Source organism: Lathamus discolor, chromosome 6 (genome assembly GCF_037157495.1).
Source record: "Lathamus discolor isolate bLatDis1 chromosome 6, bLatDis1.hap1, whole genome shotgun sequence".
NCBI classification, from domain to species: Eukaryota; Metazoa; Chordata; class Aves; order Psittaciformes; family Psittacidae; genus Lathamus; species Lathamus discolor.
The window spans coordinates 62,339,027-62,358,639 of NC_088889.1; the positions used below are offsets into that span (position 1 = coordinate 62,339,027).

Here is a 19,613-nt window from a genome sequence, read left to right on the forward strand (position 1 = left end):
CGTCACCAGGCAATCCCACTGCACTAACCACAATATGTGATTATGGGCGTGCATGCTTGCTGCCCAGCTGTTATGGAGGTTTAGTAACATTTTGCAGTTTTTCAGAGAAGCCTGAGACTTCATGTGAGAAGAAAAGGAATGTTAATAGTAAAAGCATTCACGGCTTTGAAAGGACAGTGTTAAGGACTGTAACTAAATATTCATACTAGGGATGTTATTATCATCTGGGCTTTTAGGGTACTGCCTGAATGGATGAAATGAATTCTCTTTCCATTTACCTCAGTGGCCAAATTTACTTGCTTCAGTGGGAATAGGATTAAACTCTTTGATAAGAGAATTTCCTGAAGAAGCAAATTTGTCCATGGTCATGGACAAATCTAATAATTTTTCTGCTCTAATCATCTTATGCCTGAAAGAGGCACTTCTACCCTAGAGGGGCTAATATTTACATAATTGTAATTTATTGCATAAAGATTCTTCTAACACAAAGGAACATCAAAGTGTTTGTCTTCATCAAGTTACAGAACCATTCTTAACTTCACATGGATGTGAAAGGTAGAGGGGAATACTTCTTTGGACCAATTATAGAGAAATGGCATACAATATTTGAAATTGTTTAGGCTGTTTGAGTATTTTCAATGAAATGCAATTAATGTTTTGTGACAAGCACTTATCAGTGCCATCACTGGACATAATGTACATGGCTGTGGGGGTTTTGCTGGAATATCTGATTAAAATAATTGGTTATGTATTTCAGCAGGGTGCTTGTGGTATCTTTATGGGCAAAACAGTATTTATGTAAAAGAGAGTTTTCCATGGCATTTAATTTCTCTCTAAAGAATAATACTGGGTATTGCAATTTCAGTAGTTCTACCACAGAATATATGTTCAGGTGGAATACTGTTTGTTTATCACTTATCCCAGGCTGTAATAACTCTAAATGTGCTGCTTTTCAATATTTAAATGCAGGCTTGATTACTTCATGCATTCACACATCTTCTGTTCAAATTCTTGATCTCCTTTTAGTTGGTCTCAGGTAAATTTAATTCAAATAACTTAACCCACTGATGCAATTCTAGACTGCTTATTGTATAATAATCTGGAAATGCTTTAAAGACATAAATTACTCCGCTTAATTGATTAAGCTTCCCACAGATGGGGGAAGTACTGTGCTCTTTCTGCAGACAAGAAAAAGGAATAATAGAAGCCCAGGCTTAGGAAATAAACAGGAAAGATCCTCAAATTCAACCACAGCAGTTTGACTTCAGTTTTTTTTACAGCCCTATATCATGAATTTCCAGAATTTTTCCAGGACATGAGCAAGACCACTGAGAATGTCACAAGGACCTTGTGTTTTGTTGTAATGTGGGGAAGGAAGGCTGTTGGAAGTATCTTTTATGAGATTAGTGTTGCATTTGAAGAAGGATTAGTAAAGAGCTTACATGCCACAAGTACATGACAGAAAGGAATGGGGGAATGGCTCGAGGAGGAGTTAGGAGCAGCTTCCTAAGCATGCTCTCAGCCTGAAGTGGTTTTCCTCCTGTTAAGACTTAAAAGATGATCTTAGCTGTCCTCGAGTTTCAAGAGGAAGGCTAGGAGATTTAAAATGTAAGGCTTGGGCTTTTATAATGTTTTCCATTTGAATGAGAGATTTATGTTCAAGCCCATTTTCTGTGGATTTAATATACAATATAAAAATTGCCTAGGAGACTTGAACTTTTTATAGTGCAAATGCAAGTAAAAAACCTACATACAATGCACAGTGTTTTGTTCAAATATTTGAATTAGAAATAAATTGGTTTCAATAAAATTCTTATCTTTTGTCATCCCAGGTTTATTAAATATTTCAATGTCAGAAAAGCTCACTGAATTTTATTTTTTTATTTTTTTTTTTAGCTTTTGCGTGATTTTTAAACTTGCTTTATACTGGCATTTATGCTAGAGACTTTACTGTAGACTTTCTTCTTTTCTAGCTAAGGGTGTTAACATGATAAGAAAATTCTGTTGCTAATGGATAATTATTGGCTAATCACTGTTTGTACTCCATGAGTTATGAGTGAGAGTAAAAGCTCTGCACAATTTAATTTTTTTGTTTGTTTTTTTTTTTTTTTTGGTTTGTTGTTTGGTTGTTTTGGGGTTTTTTCTCTGTAACTCATTTGTTAGGTAAGGTTTTTTTTTTTATTGATTTAATCATGGCCAATTCAAAACAGATAAAAAAGAAATAGGAGGAAAGGGAATGTGAAAATTACTAGTAAAGCTGATGAAAGCAGCAAAGTAATGGCTCCACTTTTACTTTCCCACCTACCCATAAAAAGCATTAGCATTTCTAATGAGCACCTTTGAAGGAAGATCAGGACTCAAGGGCTCATGGTCCCTGGTTGGGACTGCATTGGGCAGATGGGGTGGTGTGTGAGACTGTGGGATATACAGGCACAAGGTTTCCTTTCTGTGGAAGAAGAGGATTTGACAAGGGTTTACAATCTCCTTCAGCTTGCAAATTTCAAATTGTTCCTGGATTCCATGGTTCCATTGAGATTTGGTGCAGGAAATTAATTAGCGTTTGCGTGAAGCACTGCAGTGGGTCATATTCTTAGCATTTCCAAAGCAGCTAGATGATTAGGATTGGGTCTGAGTGTATTTTTCTCTTTGGTTTTGTTTATTAGCAGAAATAATAGATAGTAAAGAGATGTTCACCAAGTCAAACATTCTTATGTTTTGGGATTTTTATTAATCCTCTCGGTGAAATTCCTGCTTTATTGCTTAGTAGTCATAACAGTAATTGCTCTACCTACTTTTATTATTTCAAGAGTTTTCATGATTCTCATTGACCTCATAGATGAACTACAAAACTTGGATTTTTCTGTTGCAGTTTAGTCTAGAAAGATTTAAAAGTAACTGTCTGACAGAAATAGTCCTGTAAGGCATTGGTTTAGGGCTTAATCAGTCACATATTGTAATCAATAGGTCTCTTTCTAGTAACTAGTCAGGGCTTAAAATGACCTTGTCTTATAGGGCTATTTTGTCAGACATTTATTTTCATATCTTCCACTAGATTTTACTGCACCAGGAAGTTCAGGAGAACAATATTTGGGTTTAGTGACTAAGCCTTGGGGAAAGATTATTATTATTACTATCAAGCATAAACTGGGAGTATTCAGGTGGTGCTGTAATGAGGGATGGATTGCCTTGCTCCAGCTTGCCACTAAGTGGTAATGCCACTAAGAGATTTACAGGCCCAGAGTGTACTGTGGTATTCCTTGTTCAGGGACAAGATATGCTATTTGTAAATGTTTTGGTTTCAAATACTAGCAGCCCTTTAACCTAAAGAAATCATCAAACTTGTGATGCTCAAAGTTTGTGAGTTTGCTGTGGAGACAGAATGGGTTCCTGTGCTACCAGTCACCTCTGACCCTTGTATCGCTTTGGCACTACTAGCTGAAACATTGAATTTTAAATAATTTTCTCCACTGGCAGAACCCTCTCATGATGTTTTTTCAACTTTTTTTTGTTTCCCTCAATTATATTATATAGCTGATAGTGGCTAGAATTAAGGACAGAGTCTCTGGAAACCCTCCCTTCTCCCCTCTCCTCTGGAGATCCATGCTGAAATGTCTTCTCTACTGGCTCTTAAAATGCAATTGCCTCTGTGTGAGGAGAACAGAGAGGAAAAAGGCATAAAAAGTATGTGTGACTCACTATTTATTCATTATTGAGAGAATTAGTGTTTGGGGGGGTTGTTTTGGCTTTTAGCGTTTGTTTTAGTGGTACATTAATTATCACTTATATCTTTGTCTTCTGACCTATTTCACTTTCAATAATCTGTAATTAACATGCCTTTTCTAATTATAAATTGAAGTGCCACCCTTTTGACTTCAAAACCCTGTAACTGTTATTTCCTTTCCTCTACCCACTGTACTCTCTTTCTTTGTGTCCCTATACAAAGGGTGTTTCCGGCAGGTCCCCAGCAGGATGCACCAGCTGCCATGGATACCAGCAACCCAGGCTGCAGGGGAAACTGTCAGGCAGAGGAACAAATACAAATGATGGGTGAATGGCCAATCTTGTGCAGTGTAAACTGTCATCCTGCAGCTCAGGTCAACTATGCATATATTAGAAATTATTTTTCTGCCTCTTCAAGGTGTGACTTTGTATTTATATGTCTTTGAATAACCTTACTTGTTATTTCTGGGAAGTACTATTTTTTCATGTAATGATTCCCTTTGATATTAGATTGCTTTAGAAACTGTAAAATGAGTGGTGTTTATTTGAAGTTTAAGCCTGTGAATCAGCAGAAGGAGCTAGTTGGTGAATTGAAGACTTAAGTGATGATCCATGATCCAGATGTACTGTGGTGTGTTTGCATATTCAGATTCTGCGAAATGAATGAGTAGGAGGTTGAAGACACGTTTAAAAAGGGAAATAAAAGCAAAGTAAATACTCTTGAGTTTGAGGTGGTAGCACTGAAATGTACATGCTGTATGTGATATCATCAGTGTGCTCAGTGGCAAAGAAACTAGCAATTTCTCAAAGTGGCTTTGCGACAGAGGTGATGGAATTGTAGAATTGCACCTTTGAATTTTCCTATCTGGAGAACTTGTCAGTAGTGAGGGTTGAAAGTGGCAGATGCAGCACAAGTCTATGACTCTGAGAATCTTCAGGTACTAGAGAAGTCTGTGAGATGCTATTTAAGGTAGCTTCACAGTGTCTATTATTATTTCTCATTGCTCAGTGCATATACAGGCTGAAGGACTGGGTTTTGTAAAGGCCTGTGATTCAAAAGATGTGATTTCTAATACTGGCTTCAAGTGAGTCCTTATAACTTAATTTTTTCTCTTCTGTTTCTTCTGCGTAATCAATTAGTATGGAGTGCTCCTAGGGCCAGGCATGAATTCCAGCTACCAGCGCATACAGTGCTGGCTCAGTGTGGCTTCAGCCTTGGTAGGGGGTCTCTTAGCACAGTTGTAATGTGAATAATATTGACATCAGCATAGTAATATTTTTGAGACATATTTAACCTTTCTCAAGCTTGGCCCAAGTATGCATGAGAGACTTCAGTAACGTCAAAGGTGCTATAAGGATTGCGTCACTGGCCAAGTTTTTAAATCTCATTGAACGGCTGCAAGGATCCTTTCAGAAGCAGCAAAGCTCAGAGCGCGCCACTGTTATAAAGCAGGGAAAAAACAGTCCAAGCGCTGTCTCATATTTTTTCATTGAATCTGTTGAAATTGAGTCCAGAGTAACTGTAGTGATGCTTTTCTGTATGCCTTCTCATCCTGTTACGTACCTTTCATATAGAGATTTATAAGGGGAAAGAGGGGAGTTTCTTCTGCTTGTATGATTCTGGCATCAATTGACGATGCGCAGGGAAGGAAGCAGATTTTATAAAAGTCTGCATGGAGTAATTCTAGTTGGTCAGTGACCAAAATTGTTTGGTTTGTGCCATTTATAGTAATTATGCATACAACTGGCAAGGTAGAAGTGTATTGTTATACATGTATACGTGTGTGTATATATATATACGTATAGACACATATATACATATATATATGTACATATATACACATACATACATATACATAGCCATGTATATAACAAGTTCAGTTCAGCTGACTTTTTAGCAATGTGATCTCCTAAGAAGGTCATGTATGCGAGCAGCTACTTAGCAAACTAGAATACATAAGAGTCAAACAATAACGCTGGTCTCTAAGATTTAAATAAATCCTTGTGGTTTATTACCCTGTAGCCTCTCTATGGTTGCGATGTAGTGCTGCACATGCATGGCAGCATCACAAATATTGCTAGGCAACTTATTAAAGCACCAACTGTCACGCTTTTCATAATATTGATATTCAGTCTTATGCATTATATAAAGCAAAAGATTATCTATGGGGTTATTAGTGGAGCGAAAAAAGCATACAAGCAGGCTTTATGAACTGGTTTATACAACACGATTGCCTGAGAGAGCAGAGAATTGGACTCGATGACCCAGTTGATGTCTGTGTTCAAGTAATGTTGCTATTAATGATGCTGAAAGTATATAAGAAATACCCACCTACTCTCACTTTCTGTTGACATTTTTGTCAGGTTATCTGTGAAGATTTTTACTTCAACCCTTTCTTTTAACCTAGCAGTTTTCTTTTTCAGGGATTGTATTGTTTGAACATCTCTGTTTTAAAATAAAGAATGGGATCTTCCTTGCAGGGTATTGACTTAATACTGAGATTTTGAATGTTGCTGTAAGAAATATGTCTAAAACTTCAGAGTGGAAGCTTTCATGTTTGCTGGATCATGGAGAATTAACTTAATAAACTTGAGTGATGCTAGTTCGCAGTGTAGTTGCTGTTGCACTAAGGATGACTACATGAGTACACACAGTTGCTTGTGTCCTGTCTGCCTGGCTTGCTGTTTTTCCAGTTGACCTGGAGAGAAAATACAAAGACGTGGGCTCAACACTTGTGATAAATGGGATGTGCAGTCATTTTTTGCTAGTAAACTGAAGACTACTAGCCATATGAAACAGCTGAAAAGCTTCTTTTTGCTATTCAGAGCATTGCCTGTAAGAAAACACACAGCCTTATATGGAAGCATTGACAGTGGACACAGGAGGGTAAAAGAGCTGCAACTGGAATCTAAGAATTTGGAAAATGTGTTGCTTAGCAAATGTGATAAACAACAGAACTGTTTAGAACAGGAAGAGCAGTTATTTAAAGCAAATATGTCAGATCCTCAATAACTGGTAGAGCTCTAAATTTTTGTTTTAGAAGTGTTACATTTTTCAGGAAGGACTGTTTTATATGAGAGTCATTACAGTGTAAGGCTGAAATTGAAGGTATCAGGGAGGAGGCTCAATATATTTTGGAGTGTTGCTACAGTGAGGAGGCCATTGTTATGATGACGTAGAAAAGAATACCTAAGCACAATTAATAACAGGAAAAGAAATTACTGATGATACATGACAAGGCTAAGCCATGGAGCAGATCCTCACCTGATGTAAACCAGCATAACTCCAAGTCAGTCAAAGGAGGAATACTAATTTGTCACAGCTGGCAGTTTATTTTGTTGAGCATGCATTTTACTTCTTTATTTTACATATAGGATCAGAGTTACTCATCTGTTCATCTCTATACTCCAGCCAGGATTCCCTCAGTTTGATACTTCTTCACTTTTTTGTAACATCCTTATCGCTTATGATATTGTGGCTATGCAGAGGATTGTAATTTAAAATGAGGAGCAAGCAGCTGGAACAGAATTCATGGCAATGGTACTTAATTTTTTGCAGCCTTTCATATCAGATTCTTCATTACATTGGTGATAGCAATAGAGACTATAGAGCATGGGGAGGAGGCTGTAATGTTGAAATGGCAGCCTTGCTCAGAATAATGCCTGCTGGTCCATGACACCTCCTGAATGCAGTGGAAGTCCAATTTCTGTATTAAGGAAAGAATAATGGGGGATACCCATAAAATAGCAGCGATACTGAATTAGTTGGGGTTCTTTTGAAATATAATGGGGATATTTCTTTCAAGGCTTGCTTTTTGTTTAAAAAAGTAATGTGCTCCAAGCAGTGTCTCCAGACAGCAGTTACGTGGGATAGAAATCTCTTTCCATGCTAGCTGTTGAATAAAGAAAATGCTGTTAAAGTCTCTTTACAGGGGTACAATTTCAAGGCAGGCACTGGACAGGTCATAGAGATAAAATGGCTACTCTCAGACCTTTTAACATAATACAGTTAATTACAGACATTTGTTCCTCTGAGAAAACATTTCAGACCTCAGTTCTCTGAGACTAGATTAGCAACATCTGATCTATTACAAATGTCTGAGCTCTTTTATGATTAATGCAACAATAGATGTTTCATGTCATCATACAGCAATGTTGAAACAAACAAACAAACCAGTTGATTACTAGACAGTCCTGAAAATTTAGTAGAAAGTATATTTTATAACGTGATGCTACTGGGACAGGCAGAGGGTCTCTCTTTAGAGGTTTTCATAGCACAGAAGCAGATGTCCCCTGGGACCCTGGTTAGACCCTGGTGAGTTAGTTTGGACAAATAGTTAATTAACCAAGGGATGCTTAGGTCATTAACCAAAGGCCATTTTTATCGAACCAACGTGATTCACAGGTGTAGGTCAAATATGCAAAATCGTTCAGTTTTGAGGTGTGCTTTGTTTTTAAACTCTTAAAATTCAGTTGTAAATTCAAAAAGAAGCATTAATTAAATGTAATTTTGGTGTCAAATACTAAATTTCAGAAGTAAAAATGCCTTTTTCTAAAAAAAAAAAAAAAATAAAACCAGGAATATTTTTTGTTCTAGATTGACATTTTTCCTCATTTTGTCTTCGGCCAAAGAACAGCAAAGCAGCATTTCTGTAAGATCATAACAATAAGACAGCCTGTAACTACTCCACATCTTCCACAGCTGGTGTTCAGCTGATGCAGGTCGAGGAGACCTTCCTACCTACAGATCACGTGGCTGCCCTGCTCCCTGACCTACCACTGTCCCACGTGTTTCCAGCACACCTTCCCTGCTGCTCCTCTGCTCACTGGGTTTTCCACTGCTGCTGTTACCTCTGACACTGTGTCATGGTGTGAGAGAATGGTGATGGATATGGGGGCAGCAGTGTGAGCAGCCACTGCTGCAGAGGTGATGGCAGGAGATGGCAATTTGTGTTTCAAATTACAGGACATAGACTGTTTCATAGTGCTTGATCCTCTAGATCCTTGTATTTTCTACTAGATTCTTCTTGAGGATTTTGTAAAAGCAGTAGCAGTTCAAGAACTTTGCCTTTAGAGATGGGAAAAACTATAAAACTGAGACAAATTAATTGCTCAGTTTATATACAAAGTTAACCTCCCTTTATGTGCTGAGATGACAAGTGTCATTGGTGTTCACCAGCAGCTTTCTAAGGGCTCACTGCAGCGTGGTCTCTTCAGTCACATACTGAGCAGTACTAAAATGAAATTTCACTTCAGACTAATTTCTGCTGCTGTTTTCCATCTTGATAACATGGGTATGATAAGTTGTGTGTAAACTGATTATCTCCCCCTCAGGCTGCTCTTGTTTGCGCTCTGTAAGCCCTGATGTGAAGCTTTGTTTCCCACAGATGTTGATTGTATTGTATTGCATCAAAAGGACATGATCTCTGCTTCAGCTGAGATGAGGCTCAATTTCAACATACAGTGTTCACAAAAAGATTGCTCTTGATTTCAGGAAAGAAAAATAAAGATATACAGAGTCAGACACACATATGCACAGCTGTCTGAGCATGACTTTATAGTCTAATGCTTTTTGGTTTTTCAGTGTAAAGAGATTGAACTTCTCTTTCTGGTTTTGACAAGGAAAGAAATTGCTGGGAAAGAAATTATGTCCTGAAGAGTTTTAATTCCTGTGAGTGATCTGGAAAGCAGTATAAAATTCTAGATGATAGATGGCAAAGGGATACCCAGATAGCACTGAATTGTTCGAACAACTATACCACATGATTACATCACACCCCACGTCCCTGGTCAGAAATTAAGTTGATGGCAGTGATAGATGGTTAAAGAGATAGAACTAACAAAATACACAGTGGCTTGATGGTGTGTGTGTGGGTGTGTGTGGGGGGGTTGTGTGGTTGGGGGTGTGTGTGTGTGTGTGTGTGTGTGTGTGTGTTAAGAAGTACAGACTGAGTGAAGTAGGGTTTTTAAAAATCCTGAATGTATTTCTTATCACAGATTCATGTATTTTCTACAACCCTTTGTCTAGTAGCATGGTGTTCTGAAAGAAGCAAAAAACTTTAAGGCAATTTTCAATCCTCAAGAAGGATAATTATTGATTTCGGGTATAAGTGAAACCATGACGAGCTGTGTGCTATGTTATCACTTGTTAGCAGTGCAGAGCTGGCCAGGGGATTGTCAAGCAGCCTGGTTAGCAAGCTTCTGATGTCTGGGAGCTTAACCAGCTGCACAGACCCTGTGCTACCCCTTCTCCCCTTCTTCCACTGTCTTGTAGTCTGAGGAGTAAAGGCAGGCTGTGTGCTGAGTTTTCCACCTATTGATAAACCTGGAGTAACTAATAGCTGTTAGTCCTGGCTCATTTTGTACAAACCCTAATCCTGCTCCCCTTGAGGGAAGAATCAGCCTTCTCTCCATTAGGAGACCTTTATGCTGCTCTGTTATTAGATTTCGTCCTCCCTTGTGTTTTATGCTGAAGGGATAATAGGGTTCTGTATTATGCAATCTCCTTCCATTAGTTATCAAACCAACCACATCCTGTCATGACTTTGCTTTTCTCTGCAGTAAGGCTTCCATGCCAGAACTTAATAAATAGATTCTGCACAAATGCTAATATATCCAAAGTGCTCTGTGCCACTGGAGTACAGTGGTTGTAAAGTACTCTGTGTGTGGACTTGCGTACCTAACAAGTATATATAAGCTATGTATAGGTATGCTAAGTATCTCTTGAACATAACAAGTTGATATCACAGAATCACAGAATCACAGAATCCCAAGGGTTGGAAGGGACCTAAAAAGATCATCTAGTCCAACCCCCCTGCAAGAGCAGGGTAACCTACAGTACATCACACAGGAACTTGTCCAGGCGGGCCTTGAATATCTCCAGTGTAGGAGACTCCACAACCCCCCTGGGCAACCTGTTCCAGTGCTCTGTCACTCTTACAGTAAAGAAGTTCTTCCTGATGTTAACGTGGAACTTCCTATGCTCTAGTTTACACCCATTGCCCCTTGTCCTATCACTGGATATCACTGAAAAAAGCCTAGCTCCATCATCCTGACACCTACCCTTTACATATTTGTAAACATTGATGAGGTCACCCCTCAGTCTCCTCTTTTGCAAGCTAAAGAGACCCAGCTCCCTCAGCCTCTCCTCATAAGGGAGATGTTCCACTCCCTTAATCATCTTTGTGGCTCTGCGCTGGACTCCTTCAAGCAATTCCCTGTCCTTCTTGAACAGAGGGGCCCAGAACTGGACGCAATATTCCAGATGCGGCCTCACCAAGGCTGAGTAGAGGGGGAGGAGAACCTCTCTTGACCTACTAACCACTCCCTTTCTAATGCACCCTAAGATGCCATTTGCCTTCTTGGCCACAAGAGCACATTGCTGGCTCATGGTCATCCTCCTATCCACCAGGACCCCTAGGTCCCTTTCCCCTTCACTACTTTCCAGCAGGTCAACCCCCAACCTGTACTGGTACATGGGGTTGTTCTTCCCCAGATGCAAGACTCTACACTTGCCCTTGTTAAATTTCATCAAGTTTCTCCCCGCCCAACTCTCCAGCCTGTCCAGGTCTCGCTGAATGGCAGCACAGTCCTCTGGTGTGTCAGCCACTCCTCCCAGTTTTGTGTCATCAGCAAACTTGCTGAGGGTGCACTCAGTTCCCTCATCCAGGTCATTGATGAAAATGAATAAGTTGTGAGTGTTCAAAGTTCAGAAATATTCTCTATATACAACTCCCTGTTATAATGAAATATGCAGCTATCCCTGCATATGACAGATACTGAATATTTACGTGAAGTGAAGAAACTTAACCATAATGAGGGCCTGATTAGTGAACATATTGCTGTCACTGCGTGCCACTGACTTTGGTTTAAGTGGGATGTCTAAAAGTTAAGGACCTAAATATCTTTGTGAATTTGGGATTAGAAATGGAATTGCCAGGTTCCTGGATATGTTTTGAAAAAATACATCAACATTAGATCAAAATATGGATAAACTATTTTCTTTTTAACTATGATGTCTGGTAGGGTTTTTGTCCTTTGAATTAAAAAAATCTATATTAAAATATGAATAATGACATGGGTTAGTAACTGGCTGCAAAATGAAGTGAAAATCCAGGTTACTCTGAATTTAAGTGTTTTGTTTTGTCAGCATTTAGACATTGATTGTGCAAGCATGGAATCCAGAACCCAGATTTATGATACAGTAAGTTAGCTACTGCATGAACTTTAATCTTGATGAAAGAGATGCTGAAGAATAAGTTTAGGCACATCTAAAGAACATTTTGAGATAGCAAGAGTGCAGACCTGTCTATGGGCACCTATTTTGAATGAGCTGAGAGACAGCAGGAATGAAAATCAACTTACAGTCCTTAAATCAGAGCCACGGGAGCTTGGCTCTGATCACTTAGAGTGCATATTTCTGTGCCATCAGCTGAAGATGGGTACCTTGGTCTGTCCTTTGAAGAAGCGGCCAGAGTGCACTCTTCTTCATAAATTGACTAAAAGTGGAGGTAGTGGAATCCCCTTTGATGTATCAGCTGGGTGGTTTGAGCTTTAGTCTGGGAGGTAAAATAGCACTAGGTTCCTCTGGAGATGATTCATCCACCATCCACCACCTGCTGCAGCAGTGTGTGGAGCAAGGGATTAAAGGGGCCAGGAAAGGCACTTTCTATTGCAGCTACTGATTATGTGTTGTTATGGTAAGGCAAAACCAAAAGACCACAGGAGGAAAAATACATCCTGAACTGTTTTGCTAAGTGCATCTCTCTGACTGAAGAAGTCCTCTGTCTCGCTGGTCTCCCAATGCCTGTTTATGTGCATCCCGAGAAATGCTGCATGATGCTTTAAGGAGCTTTAAAAGCTGATGCTGGTCTTTGAGATTTTTATGTTCAAATTCAAATGCATGGTAAGCCTTTAGAATGAAATGTTAAAGTGTCCAAGTTTGAGGATTTATAATAAAAATGCTGTGTTGATACTTAACTAGATAAAATTAGAAATGATTGCTCTTGATGTGACTTCTCTTTGTAGCAGAGCTCACCCTTAAAAGAATATTTGATTTCTGGCAGCCTCTTCAGAATTTCTAGAAGAGACAATACGGTCAGTGCATTTTTACATTACAATTTCTTTTAAAATATTTATCGATATGTTTTTTAATGAATCACACAATAATTTTTTTTCCAGGTAGGAAATTTCATAAGAGAGAAGTTTATCAATAGATTATATTTACCACACCATGGTAGTGGTGCAGATTGTTGTGATATTTGGAACTATGTCTAAAGCTGAAGTTCTGCTAGTTATCTATTTCTTATTTCTTTCAAACTAATTTTGTCACATTTCTGGTTCAGAGAAGAAAAATTGAAAATGTGAAACCTTAAACTGGGGATTTAATGAATTGGAACTTTTGATTTTCAATACTTTGATTTTAGTAACATATAAAAAATTCCAAATTCAAAGTCTTAGATCTTATAAAAAAGGGTCTACTTCTCAGTAATACCTTGTCAGAATTTGAAATCTTTCAAATACTGAGGGAATATGTACTGAAAATAATCAACTAAATTGGTTTTGTTCTTGTTAAGACAGTCTGTCATTGAAATGCATTTCAAAATATGTAGGGATGTTTCACAAATATGGCATACAACATTGTATGTACTCATATATTCTTCAATTTCTTTGCTGAGTACCAGCACATATATCCAGACTTCCTGTCTGGAAGAAGAATATCAATCATCGTGTTCAGAGGTATGTTCAGCAGAGAGAAGGGGAGGGAAGGATAGAATCTGTCCACTGAAAGTCAGGATTCAACTCCAGAATTAGGTGTAATTGGGGAGCTCAGCTGTGTAACAGTATAATAATGTATAATGTGTAATATAATAACATGTAATAATGTATAAAGTTCCTTTCTACATTCTGTAGAATGTAGAAAATTACTGGTTATTTCTTTCTCTATGCTAGAGCGTTATGTCACATCTTCCCTGGGTTTACTGGAAGTCTGTTTTCTACCCCAGTAATTTGTTATTGAAGCAAATCTAACTTAGACAAAAGAATTTTTCTGAAGCAAAAGGGTTCTCATTTTAACATGCTTTCTCTGAGGCTCAAAATCTGTTTGCTGCTATTCTGGAAATAAAAATGCCCTGTCGTATGCTGAAAACAACAATCCAGTGCCTACTCCAAGGTGGGAGTGATTTACTCGGCTGCCTTGTGCAGAGCACTCTGGAGCTGGTGGGTCATGGTATTACAGGTTTGGTGGTGGTGGAGCTGAAGAGCCATGCAGTACTGTGATTATAGAACAGTAGAATCACAGACTGGTTTGAGTTGGAAGGGACCTTAAAGATCATCTAGTTCCGACCCCCTGCCATGGGCAGGGACACCTTCCACTAGACCAGGTTGCTCCAAGCCCTGTTCAGTTTGGCCTTGAACACTTTCTGAGATGGGGCAGCCACAGCTTCTGTGGCATAAGAGCTGCATTCTCTGTCATTTATGACTGCATAAAGGGTTTAGTGAGTGCAAAGGATGTCCTCTGTTCACATTAAAATGCAGTAAGTGATTTGTAGTGTAGGGGGAACCCTTGATAAAGCCAAACCCAAATTTTGGAAATAAAGTGTTTGTACGGTATGCCTTATTTACATTTCAGAATGTATTAAAGGTCTGACTGCAGAGACAGGTTGGATGAGGGAAGCACACCCCCATGATGAGATGAGGCATAAGGCAGTACTTTGCTTATGGCACAATATTTTGACAGATCTTTGCTTTAAAAAAAACACCACCAAAACAAACAAAACAAACAAAAACACCCACAAAAAAAAACAAAACAAAACAAAAAAAAAAAAAACCAACAAAACAACACCCCCCTCCCCAAAACCAACCAAGAACCCAGCAGCTTCTGAACACATTAAAATTTGTGCTAGGCAATTTTAAAGGATTTCAGAATTGCCCATGGCAGAAAAGGAAGGATTGCTGAAAAGTAGTGGGAGAAGAAAGTCATCCTGCAAATTCACTGATGGTGGTGTAGGCATCTGCGCCATCCATTGCTGCTGCTACTATGGCCTCATCAGGCAACAATGCCTTGTGCTTGGAAACCTCAGCAAGTCAGCAAGAACAACCGCCACAGGGTGCCAGCAGCTGCCTATGGTAAATTCCAGATGTAAATCAAGCCAGATCCTAATGCACTGAGTGTCATAAAACATACTGGCATGAATGATAATTTCTGTAAATCAATTTGTCGCCACTGATCTGCTTTCATTGGATCAATGCAACCAGATTTAATGTGAGAATGAATGAGGAGACCTACAAGTAATAACCTGCTGAATCTTCCAGCAGTTGAACTTGCTGTACAAATGCCCAATTTTGATCAAAGTGTATCTTTCTATGATTGGAGTGTAAGGAAGTTTTAAGATGACTTGAACAGAATGTCTCATTATTTTTGCTTGAATATAAGCACATAGATTATTTCCTATAAGAAGAACAGGATGTTATGTTTGTGCTTTTTTTCTGCCTCCTTGCTGGAAGACGGAATATTACATCAGTATTGGTCAAAGCAAGCCTTTTTTTGATCTCTGTATTACTTTCAAATTCTTGGTGTTTGCCATGAAAATGAAAATAGCTGCAAATGTGTTATATTTATTGCTTTGCACAGTTGTGAAGAAGACATCTCCTGAAAACGGCTCCTTGATAAGTAATTAAAAATTGACTAACTCATCCTTTTTGAAAACACCTTTGTAGCTCATTTCCAAATTTAATAAGCCTGACTTCAAACTAATTCAAGATTTAACAGCTACTTTTACTGCTGAGAATTGTCAGCAGCAGCCCTGAATACACTGTTGGTTCATTCAACAAGCAGAAATGTATAAACCCTTTCACAGTCTGTGCAAAGGTCTTTGTTCTCTTTGAAGCCACAGCAATGCAGGACACAAGTGTGAAGCTGGACATATCCACTGACTTGTTATTGCTGACCAGGCATGTTTGGAAGCTGCTGGTATACACTGATTTTTGAGGTTCCAGCCTTTTGATGCTAGTGTATATTCAATTTCCTGCCTGCAGTTTGTTGGAGAGCTTTCCATGGGGTTATTGCACAAGAGACAAAAAAAATAATAGCTACTCTGTACCCATCTTGATTGTGTACAGTTTCTTCAGGGCACCGATACTCAACAATACAGATACATGTGCAGGCACATACACTTCCTAATGTTCATTCTCGCTCTTGGATTCCCTTAGAGGAAGTGATGTGACATGATGTATAAACTTCAGCCACAGTGTCTTAAAGTAAAAAGAAGCCAAAGGGAATTCAGCAAATGGGTAAGGCAGGCTTTCATGGTTTAGTGAAACCAATTTTTGGTTTGTGGAGGGATTTCAACTTCACTGTGATATCACTGGCCCCTGTTAATGCTCTAAACTTCACGTGGATCAACCAGCCTGATATGCTGGTCATTGCCTTATTTTAAGTGCCTTTGGATCTTTAGCTGAGACACAGCCAGTAAGTAGGTGTTGCCCTCATCCAAAAATTAGATTCTAGTTTGGATGCTGTTTGGATTCTGGTATAATAAGACACAGCGCACATCTCTTTGGCTTCCTGTTCTAAGTGTATGTATGGGAAGTTAGATTTGTGAAAGGCAAAGAACATCAAATGTAATAGCCTGGGGATAATATTCTGCAGCATCTTAAAACCCAAGATGCCACTTGTCAGTGTGGAGAAAATCCAATTGTCTCATGATTATTTTCCTCATTACATAGGTAAGGCAGGCAGAGAATGCTGTAGAAAGTAGCACAGCCTGCTTGCCTGAACATTATTCCCGTTCCTGGTTACTTGCTGCTGGCCATTGCTGGAGGCAGAAGATGGGAGTAGATGGATTTTGGATCTAATGGAGTGTAGTTATTTTAATACGCTTGTGCTCGTATGATTGCAAGTGTGACAGTAAACTATAATCCCTTTTTCCTCTTCACTTCTGCATAATGAATCATGGTTATTACTAATTTTCACTTACAGCTCTACACAGAAATGAGTTGTTAAAAACCAGAGTATGTAAATCAGTATATGTACTGCTGAAGGCCAGTACTATTTACTCCATTTGTTTCATTAAAAATGTATTTATTAGTAAGATTGTCAAATTTCAAGATATGATATAGGCTGCAGTAGGTTCTTTTTAATTATTTAATTTTGCTTATTTTCTGCTCAGTTTTATATGTGTGACTGAAATGGTCTAAGCTTAGAGTAAATGTAGTTATCAAAAACTAGATGTGCAAGGTTGTGTGTGTCTGTGCATACACAGTGTCCTGACTATGTTGTGTTTCTTCTGCTGTGGGTCTGGAAACACAAATATCTCCTTAGTCCTTTAGGTTTTGTTTCCACTCTAGTGTGTGTGACTGGCTGATGTGTCTGAGGGTTTTTTGTGTAAATCAGTCTGGCAGAAGCAGAATCTTTGAGAGTGTTTATGGAGTCTTTATTCTCCTCCTTGTTCAAAGTAAACTTTGCCTGGGATCGTGTTTTAATTTTATTAGTTTCAGGGAATGAAAAATGTTTTTTTCTTAATGAAAGAGGATGTTTCAAAGTGTTAGAGTGGTGAATGTCAAAAGCATTATAAAAGCTAAACCCCAGATACTGAGACCCAGTAATTTATACAGCAGTAAAATACACTTTGTACACCAGAGTCACTTTGGTTTGTTTTCATGGGTACTCAGCAGAACAGCTTTTCTGTGTTAGTCTTAAATGGTTCCACAGTCAACTTTGTAAAAAAATTAGTGTTGTTTCTGACTGGAAATAAATATCTTCAGTAAATTGTAAAGTAGGTAACTGCAGGATGTCTTCCAGACAATTGGCTTCTATTATATATAGAAGAATCACATGCTAATTTGTGTTTTTTAGATAAATGCATAAAATAGACCTGCAGAAGTCAGACTGTTTGCAACGTGATTCCCATTTGCATTAAGACTCTTGCTGCTAAACAGCCAGCTGAACGGTAAAGCTCAGGCAGTATATTAGGACAGGGGTCTTCAGCCAGCAGAAACATAGAATCATAGAATCATCCTGTCTTATTTTCTTCAAAAATGTCATTTGAAGAAAGATGGATTTATTGTCTTTGCTGGCATCAGCGTCAGACATACATCTTACAAAACACAGCCTGCACAATGCATGCCACAATGGCATAGTCTTCATCTATATATATTTTATAATTTCAACTTACAAATGGAAAAGGTTGTATGATTTAGAGATAAAAGTGAACTCACTCCATGGCTATGTATGCTCTCTCAGCTAAATATGTTACCATTGGAAGGATAAATGGGCACTGCCTCAGCCCAATTGCCTATTTTACTGTTTCCACTACCCCAGTGCATTTGTCACGTCTTTCAGTCTGCTGCAGGGTTTGTGTTTGTGCTGTATGCTGTGCTAATGAAGTTCTCGAAAATGCTTTAGTTTGGTTCTGTAAGTTGTTTGGGAGTTTGTAATCAGAGCAATTTAAAGATTCAAATCTTTAATCAGAATGAAAGAACCCTTCAGAAGAGGCATCTTATGTGAAAAAGAACTTTTGGCCATGATTTCTTATCTACTTTGAGCCAAAATATTCTGTCAAATTAGAACTGAAAGCTTCTATTTTTAGATTCTCATACCCCTTCCCCCTGTCCTGGGTTCCACAGTAGCAGTCATTTTTCTCCTTCTTAGTAGCTGGTGCAGTGCTGTGCTTTTGACTTTCAGCCTGGGAACAGCGCTGATAACACCCATGTTTTTAGTTGCTGCTCAGTAATGTTTAGTCTGACCAAGGACTTTGTGAGTCTCATGCTCTGCCAGGGAGGAGGGGAAGCCGGGAGGAAGCAGAGACAGGACCCCTGATGCAAGCTAGCCAAAGAGGTATTCCATACCACAGCATGTCATCTCCAGTATATAAACTGGGGGGAATTACCCGTAAGGGCTAGATAGCTGGACAGGTCAGGCTGGGTATCAGTCAGCGGGTGGTGAGCAGTTGTATTCTCTTCCCTTGTTATTTCTCTTATCATTATTATTATTGGTGGTAGCAGCAGTGGTTTGTGTTACACCTTAGTTACTGGACTGTTCTTATCTCAACCTGTGGGAGTTATATTCTTTCAGTTCTCCTTCCCATCCCTCTGGGAGTTGGGGGGAGGAAGAAGTCAGGGGAAGTAAGCGAGCGGCTGCATGGTTTTGAGTTACCAGCTGGGCTTAAATGACTACACCCCCCCTGCCCTGCCCCCGAAAGAAACAAAAATTCTCTGTTCTTTGCTTTAAAAATGCAGGTACGCAGAATGGCCTTGGTGGTAACAAAAAAGGCTGCAAATGGCATTTTCCCAGGTGCCCTGTCTCTTTAGAGTTTTTTCCCTGAGTCCAGTCTTTCCTGGGTTCATTAGACAGAAATTTCAGTGTGTGAACCTAGCTGAATTTGGTGGGTCCAGTTGATACTCTGTTTATGCAGAGTACTCAACAAAAAATTGCACTAATTCCAGCAAGACAATTGAGTACTTATTGTGTCTCCATACTTGAAATCAAGTGGGCTGTTCTTAATTAAGTTTCATGTTGAATCTATTAATTTTACAATTATCAGTAAAATTTCCGATAGGCTTTGATAATAAGATTGACAATCTACATAATCAAAGAAAATCATATAAATGGCCTTTTTAAACCATATGCTGAAAAGAGCATGTGCGTTACTGACAGAGCTGGTCCCCAAGCTATACAGAATTTGCCTTGTGCTACATGAGTAATAGTTTTGGGGTCTTTTTAATAAATGAGTAGAATATTTCCTTTTTATTTTTTTTCTAATGTATTGTGTGCTATCACCTTTACAAATAATGGGGAGATTTCTCCTGGCTGTTTGAGCTCTTACTCCACGGATTCTTTTATACTACTTAAGTCTTCCCCAACCTCAAGTGGGAAGAAAGAGTATCCGAGAACA

The 19,613-nt window shown here is 38.8% G+C and overlaps 1 long non-coding RNA gene across 1 annotated transcript in view; it reads left to right on the plus strand.

Annotated features, from left to right (window-relative positions):
- LOC136017575 (uncharacterized) overlaps nucleotides 1-8,381 on the plus strand; it is a 69,932-nt gene extending 61,551 nt beyond the window's left edge. Inside the window, exon 3 of the long non-coding RNA XR_010613989.1 lies at nucleotides 8,318-8,381. This is a non-coding gene — a long non-coding RNA (uncharacterized LOC136017575). The remainder of the gene's footprint in view (nucleotides 1-8,317) is intronic.
- The last annotated feature ends 11,232 nt before the right edge of the window (nucleotides 8,382-19,613 follow it).